Consider the following 8,456-nt stretch of genomic DNA (forward strand, 5'->3'; position numbering starts at 1 on the left):
TTTTTAACTTGTTTATGTGGTGTATCACATTAGTCGATTTGCATATGTTGAACCATCCTTGTGCCCCTGGGATGAAGCCCACTTGATCGTGGTATGTAATCTTTTTAATATGTTGTTGTATTTGGTTCTCTAGTATCTTATTTAGGATTTTTACATCTGTGTTCATGAGAAATATTGGTCCGTAGTTTTCTTTCTTTGTGTTATCTTTACCTTGTTTTGGTATCAGGGTAATATTGGCCTCTTAAAATGACTTGAGAAGTATTGCCTCCTCTTCAGTTTTTCAGAAGAGTTTAAGGAAAATAGATATTAAATCTAATTTGAATATTTGAATTCACTGGTGAAGCCATCTGGTCCTGGACTTTTACTTTTTGGTAGGTTTTTGGTCATTTGTTTCAATTTCCATACTGCTGATCGGTCTATTTAGATTTTCCAGTTCTTCTTGATTCAGTCTAGGAAGGTTGTATATTTCTAAGTACTTGTCCATTTCTTCTGGGGTATTAAATTCGGTGTTATGTACTTTTTCATAATATTTTTGTATGATCCTTTGTACTCTTGTGGTATCTGTTGTAATTTCTTCTCTTTCATTCCTGATTTTATTTACTTGTGTCCTTTCTCTTTTCTTTTGTGAGTTTAGCCAGGGGTTTGTCAGTTTTATCAACCTTCTCAAAGAACCAGCTTTTTGTTGCATTTATTTTTTTCTATTGTTTTTTTTTCAATTTTATTTAATTCTGCTCTAATTTTGATTCTTTACTTCTGCTAATTTTAGGCTTCACTCGTTCTTCTTTTTCTAGTTTTTTAAGATGAAGTGTTAGGTTGTTTCTTTGGGCTCATTTTTGTTTTGATATAGGCCTGTAATGATATGAACTTTCCTCTTATTACCGCTTTTGCTATGCCCTAAAAGTTTTGATATGTTGTACTATCATTATCATTTCTGTGTATCTCTTAATCTCTCTTTTTATTTTTTCTCTAACCCAGTCAGTCTTTAGTAGCTTTTTGTTTAATCTCCATGTATTTGTGGTTCTTCCCTCTTTCATTTTACAGGTGATCTGCAGCTTCAAAGCATTATGATTAGAGAATATGGTTGGTATGATTTCAACCCTCTTATGTTTGTTGAGGCTATCTCTGTGTTCCAGTATGTGTTTGATTCTTGAGAATGTTCCATGTACACTAGAGCAGAATGTATAAGCCGGTGTTTTGTGATGAAACGCTCTGTAAATGTCAGTTATATCCAGTTGTCTGATGTGTCATTTAAGGATGTTATTTCCTTATTGATTTTCTGTTTGGATGACCTGTCCATATCCGACAGTGGGGTATTTAGGTCCCCTACTATGATAGTGCTTTGGTCTGTTTCTCCCTTTAGTTCTGTTAGTAATTGCTTTATATATTTCGGGATTCCCTGATTGGGAGCATAGATATTAATAAGTGTTATGTCTTCTTGGTGTATGCTTCTCTTTATCATTATGAAGTGTCCCTCGGTATCTTTATCTTTTTAATTTTGAAGTCTGTTTTGTCCGATGTTAGTACTGCCACTCCTGCTTTTCTCTGAATGCCGTTTGCTTGAAATATCATTTTGTACCCTTTCACTTTGAGTCTGTATTTGTCTTTGGAGCTGAGACACTTTGAGTCTGTATTTGTCTTTGGAGCTGAGATGTGTCTCCTGGCGGCAGCATATGATTGGGTTTTGTTTTTTGATCCATTCTGCAACTCTGTTCCTTTTTATTGGTGAGTTCAGTCCATTTACATTTAGGGTGATCATTGAAATACGAAATTTTCCTATAGCTATTTTATCTTTTGCTTTCTAGTAGCTCAGTGTTTCCATTGCTTCATTGTCCTTGTATTTCCATCTGTCTTTTTATTTTGGTTGGGTTTTGTGGATGTTCCCACTGGTCTTTCTTGTTTTATGTTATATACTTCAGTTCTGAATCTTTGGCATGTGGTTACCATTATGAATATGTGAAGGACAGTTTATACACACACACACACACACACACACATACATACACATACATACATACATACATACATATACATACATACATACATACAGTAGTCCATTTTCTTCTGCATGTGCCTTATCTCCATTCCCCTTTGTGAATCTGGATCTTTGAATCCTCCCCTTTTCAGTTATTGTTGTCTCAGTTTGTCCCTATATATGCTGAATGTTCATTACTATCTTGCATTAGCAAATCTCTTCTTAGTGTTTAAACTTATAATACCCCGTTCTTAATAAGATTTGCACTACTCTACTTCTATCTGCCTGTTAGTCGCCTTGCTCAGTAATGTATTTTTTTGTCATTTTGTTTTAGGTGGGCTGACCCCTTTCAGTATTTCCTGAAATGCAGGCCTCGTATTGGAGAATTCCCTCAATTTTTATATGTCTTTAAAGGTACTTATTTCTCCTTCATATCTAAAGGAGAGCTTTGCTAGTAATTCCTTTCATTTAATAGTTTGATTATTTGAATCCACTCCTTGCTTGTAAGTTTTGTGCTGAGCAGTCCAACGATAATCTGTTTTTTTTTTTTTTTAATAGGTTACCATCTTCTTTTCCCTGACTGCCCTGAGAATTCTTTCTTTGTCATTAAGTTTTGATAATTTTAGTATTATGTGTCTTGGAAAAGGCCTTTTTGGATTGACATAATTGAGTGTTCTGTTGACATTTTGAATTTCCAGTTCGTTCCTTAGATTTGAGGAATTCTCATCAGGTATTTGTTTGAAAATGCTCTCTGATTCCTGCTCTTTTTTCTCTCCTTCTGGAATACCCATTCTTCTTCTTCTTTTTTTTTTTTTAACGCCTACAGCACCTGATATTCCTAAGTGATCTCCCATCCAAGTACTAACCAGGCCCGACCCCGCTTAGCTTCCGAGATCAGACAAGATCGGGCTCATTCAGGGTGGCGTGGCCGTAGACCCCATTATTCTTATGTTTCTTTCCCTGATGGTGTCAGCTAGTTCTTGAATTCTTCTTTCATTATTTTTCATTCTTCGATTTCTCTCTTCTTCCTTTTGATTTATTTCTAGATTTCTGTCTTCAATATCACTGATCCTTTCCTCCATTTGGTTGACTCTGTTTCCCAATTTGCTATTTCATTCTTCATCTCTTTTAACAGGTCCTTCATTTCCAGAAGATCTATTTGGTTCTCTTTAGGGTTTCAATCTCCTTGCTAAATAACTCATTCTGTTGATCTAGTTGTTTTTTCAACTCCTGGAATTATAGATCTCATTGAGTATTTTCAGAAATACCATCCTGAGTTCTCTGTCATTTAAGTCATATATTTCTTTGTCTTTAAGATTATTTTCTGGAGATTTTTCTTTTTCTTTCTGAGCTGCCTTGTCACCTTGGTCGTTCATGGCATTTAATGGACTGTTTCTCTGCCTGGGCATTAATGGAAGTATATTATACTTTTTTTTTTTCCCAGAAAGAAGATTTATTATATAAAGATCCCTCTTTAGCCTGTTGCTAAAAAGGTGTTTTTCTTTTGGTTTCTAGTATGTGGCATATAAGCCTCTTGGATCCCTGCTTTGAGCCTTAATAATGTCTTTTTTTTCTTATAAATATTCAATCACAACCGCTACCCTCAGTCTCAGTCTCCATCAGTGTTAGTGACAGTTTTAGTAGCATTTGCTCAGATTCCCCTGGGGCTCTATGGTGTTCAGTCTTGGAGGATATGGGGGGTGGTGCCCACTGGGTTGGAGGATGGGGGTTGTTGTGGCTCAGCCTCGTGATTTTCAACTGTGGCTGGTAATAATCAACTGTTGCTTCTCTGCCATCCTCACTTCTCTGCTTTCTGTCCTGATTCCTGGGCGCTGCCACTGCGTAGAGCTCACAGCTCTCTCAGACAGGGCTGTTCAGGGAACCTGCCATACCTTCTCCCCTCCCCCTCCTCCTGCAGGGAGCTCCACCTGCAAGAGGCAGCTTCTTCCTCCCAATCTACCACCCAACTCCCACAGTTCTGACCTCTGGTAGCTCTTGGGCGCACATCACTCGCTCAGACGTGCTTGTGTGTATGTTGGGTGTTATTTATTGAGTTTTAGATATTCGGCTTTTTATTATTTCAAGGGGAGAGATCTGGGGACATCTCTCACTCCACCGTGCTTCAGACATCACCCAAATTCTTCATTCCACAATGTAGTATCAAGTGTTTGTCTTTGCCAATGTAGAAATGAAGATTATATTTATTTTAGTTTTAATTTCCATTTTTTCTTATAAAGATACTGAGTTTATTTTCATATGTTTAAAAGATACCTGTATTTCCTTTTTAAATGAACTATCTTCATATCTTTTGCCCATTTTTCTGTTGAGTCACTAATCTTTAATGTTAAATAAGCCTTTGGCTATTTAATATTTAAATTATTTATAACATTGGCAAATTGTCATCTGAGATATTATATGATTTTATACTCCCTCTTTGGCAAATTGTATTTTTCAATGATGGCTGCATGCATGTATATATAATCCCACCTCACATGCTGTAACTTTGGCACACCTCAGTTGAAAGGTAAGATCTATTTTCCCTTTCGTAGAACTTGGGCCTTTGTAACTTCCCCAAGAAAAATAGTTTAGTGGAAGTGAAGCTTCCTGACGTCCAAGTCGAGGTCATAAACGGTAATGCAGCTTCCCCCTGGCTTGCTTGCTCTTGGGACACTTGCCCTTGGAACCCAACATTGTGAGGAAGCCCAGGCCACGTGGAGTGAGCATTATAGTTATTTCAGCCTACAGCCCCAGGTAGGCCTTAGCTGTCAGCATCACTGCCAGATATATGAGTAAATAAGCCCTCAGATAATTTCAGCCCCCAGTCTTCAAGTCTTCCAGCTGAGACACCAGACATTGTGAGACACAGACAAGCCAAACTCGCTGTGCCCTTTCTAAATTCCTGACCCACAGAAACTGTGAGAGATAATGAATTATTATTAATTTAAGCCACTATGTTTGGAGTGGTTTGTTACCCCTGCCATAGTAATTAATAAACCTTACCTTCTCAGTACTGGGCTTAATAATTTTAAAAACTTAATAAAGTTTTGGGATGAAAATGATACCATATTTTAATTTACATTTCCTTGGATACTAGGAAGAGACTATCAGATGAGAAAGTAATAGTTGGCATGCTGACTATAAATATCATTGTTAACTTGAATTTAATACTGAACTCATTATCTCTCTACCCTCAACTTGTTTCTCACACCCCACCCTACACCCTCCAATTCCTACTCACTTTTCAGATCAGATATTACTTCCTTGACTCTTCTCTCTACTCTTAAGTCCATCATGGGTTAGAGACTTATCCTACGTGTTCCTACAGCACCCAGAACTTACTCATATTCTAATACTTCTCATGTTTTATGTGCTAACTGCCCTTTTACTGATCTTTATGCTTCATTACATCTTGAGCTTTGTGAGAGCAGAGACAGTGTCTTCTTGTTCCCCATAGTGTCTCTTGTGCTTAATAAACATATATTTTAATTAACAAACATTGGTCGAATGCCTGAGTGCCAGGTTCTGTTCTCGATACTGAAGATATAGTATTAATTTTTTAAAAGTAACATTTTTGAGTGATTGCATAAAGTGTATATTTGGTATTTAATTTAGCCTCAAAGAATAACGTAAAATTATTTGTCCATAGGCTTTATCTTAAAAAAAATATATCCACTTAATTAGGAAATTCAGTTGGGAATTCTTAGGTTCAATTGCATGATAACTTCAACTTGCATTTTCTTTCTTTAATATTTACTTTTCCTGAAAGAACATGGCTACTTTGTTACTATTACTGACTCAGTCATTGGACACATATTAAGCATCTTCTGTGTACAAGGTAGAGGTTCGGTACTGTGGAAGATACAAAGAGGTTTAGAAAATGGTCTCTGCTATCAACCCCCATTATGAGAGTAATTATTACTGCTTTTAAGGGAATTCCCATTATCATCTGTTAACTTTTTTTCTAATACAATCGTCCATCTTATCCGTGGGAAATACGATCCAAGACTCCAGTGGATGCCTGAAACCTTAGATAAGACTGAACCCCATATATACTGTATTTTTCCAATACATACATACCTATGATAAAGTTTAATTTCTAAATTAGGCACAGTAAGAGATTAACAACAATAACTAATAATAGAACAATTATAACAATAAAATAAGGGTTACCTGAAGTATAGTCATTCAAGTTTTTTATCTAAGCCAATTTAATTTATGCCAATTTCTGCAAATTTTTTAAAGATAGAGAAATTATATTAGATTTAGAACAGAGATCCTTTAAATGGAAAAAAATTATTGGTTTAGCAAGAGTATATTTTGTACTCAATGAGGAAGCATCTAGTTTGGAAAACATGTTCTGCTTCAATACTCTAGACTTGGATATTCAAGCTCACTGACTCAGAAGAAGTAAATGTCAGGTTCACTTCAGATTTTTAGGTTGCAGTTTCTCTTTTAACTTTTGTTTAGAAATAAACTTAAAAAAGTTTTTTTCTCTGTCACTATATAAAACTGGAATTTATTGTTTAGATGCCGTCTCTGAGTAACATTTTAAAATGTTATTTACAGTTTTGCAATTTTAAATATATTTGAGTTACTAAAAAATCAATTTTGTGTAGTATTGCCCCCTCTTTAGATATATAACAAAACTACGATCTGGGATCCTTAATATACATTAAGAATATAATCCATTATATTATTTTAGATCAGTTCTAATCTTCTATACAATGATATTCATAGTTTCTATTATTTTTAAGCTCTTAGGTTTAATACTAGAATAATAACAGAATAGATTCAAGTTGTATAAGAATTATAAAAATATTAGGTTTATAAGAGAAGTAGGAAAGAAACTTTGCAGGTAAATTCCTCATTGACAAACTCGATGTGTTTTACGTCATGGTGATTCATTACTTTTTTACATACTTTTATACACATTTGTATTTATTACATGTAAATAATACACAAACCTTATAACAGAATAGGTCAGAAAAGCTTGGATGAGTCCAAAATGATCCTTCATAAGTGCATGCTAATGTTTTCATTTAATGGCAGGCAGAGTTGGTTTGATTTTGGTCTGTGGGTAGTTTTCTTCACATTTGTGAAAGTTCATAAGAAGTTTGTTGGAAGAGACACTTAAGTTTGTTAGAAGAGGCATGCCTACATATTTAAAGTGTTGCTTTTTTTGGTAAATCAAATCTTTTATGTTTTCTTTGAGTTTGAGTCTTACTGGACCTACAATATGGAAAAAATAAAACCACAGAGTATTAATGGAAGAAGACACTTTCTCTTCTTCATTTCAGACATGTGAAGTCACAGTAATACATAGGATTAGAACCTAAGGGAGAATTTTTGGTATGCAGGTAAAATTTGAAAATAACGTATAGCTTTAATTCTGTATTCTTTCTTTAGATTATTAATTTTATACTAAACAATCAGCTTTATTCCTGATGAAGTATAGAAAATGTTAATAGTCACTAAAATCTCTGTGTTTTCTGCAGGATTAGTTTTTTGGAGGACTAAAATTATTAAGATTCTAAAATATGCTTGTTAAGAGCAAATTTATTTTAGATCGAATGAATTTCCTTTCTAAATAATTCATTTTTTATGTAGCAGATCAGTAAGTATATTTTCAAAAACTATAAATCAAGTAACTTTCCTAAAGACTTACATTATTATTTTAAAGGTGCTTTTTTACAGTTTATATCAGTTGAACAATTTTTTTTCCTTTGGCACTGATTAGGTTTCTGAGTATACTTCCTAATGCTTAAATGTACAACTACTAGAGTAAGGCCTTCCATTCAATTCTCCTGCCTTCAAGTAATGAATGAATTGTAAATGAGCACACATTAAAAAAGCAAACAAAAATTTGTATTTGAGAAAGCTCCAATAGATGTTTTATAGATTCACCTCTTATTAAAGCTTTCTGTAGGTAGGCAAAAGAGAGCAGTTTGTGAGGTAAAAAGTATTCATATAAACACACAAATAGTGGTTTTTCTCAGCCATCAAGGATACCTAACTAATTTTTACCATAAGTAGTAATATAAACTTAAAATTTTCAAATAGTACCAACGCTGTACAATAAAAACTCTACCTCAGACCTCACCCCTGATTTCCTCAGTCTCTTATATTCACTTGTAGTATTTCTGGAATGATATATAAATATACACATACCTCTTTCTATACAAATCAAAACAGTTTATATACTCTTCTGCTTTCTTTTCCATTTAGTATCTCTGAGTTCTATGTGGAAATAGTATTCAAAAAATAATTTGTAGTTCTTAGACTCTTTATTATAGTTTATATAAATCATAGTTATTTGAAGATCGTAATAAAATGCAACTGTAATTTCATCATGTGAATGGAAATATATGATAATCATGGTTACATAGATACCCATTTAGTTATATTTTTTAAAAGTTTGTAACATCTACATCTAATTTAATGTCTAGTTATGAAATAGTGGAGAAATCTGAGTTTAAAGTTGATC

At 34.1% G+C, this 8,456-nt stretch overlaps 1 protein-coding gene and 1 pseudogene across 1 annotated transcript in view; one reads left to right on the forward strand and one right to left on the reverse strand.

Annotated features, from left to right (window-relative positions):
- Positions 1-8,456, forward strand: part of PGM2L1 (phosphoglucomutase 2 like 1) — a 67,666-nt gene that overhangs the window by 29,374 nt on the left and 29,836 nt on the right. The gene's annotated exons all lie outside the window — the stretch shown is intronic.
- On the reverse strand, positions 2,790-2,908 carry LOC111730393 (annotated as a pseudogene).

The sequence above is a fragment of the Pteropus vampyrus genome, unplaced genomic scaffold (genome assembly GCF_000151845.1).
Source record: "Pteropus vampyrus isolate Shadow unplaced genomic scaffold, Pvam_2.0 Scaffold311, whole genome shotgun sequence".
NCBI lineage: Eukaryota > Metazoa > Chordata > Mammalia > Chiroptera > Pteropodidae > Pteropus > Pteropus vampyrus.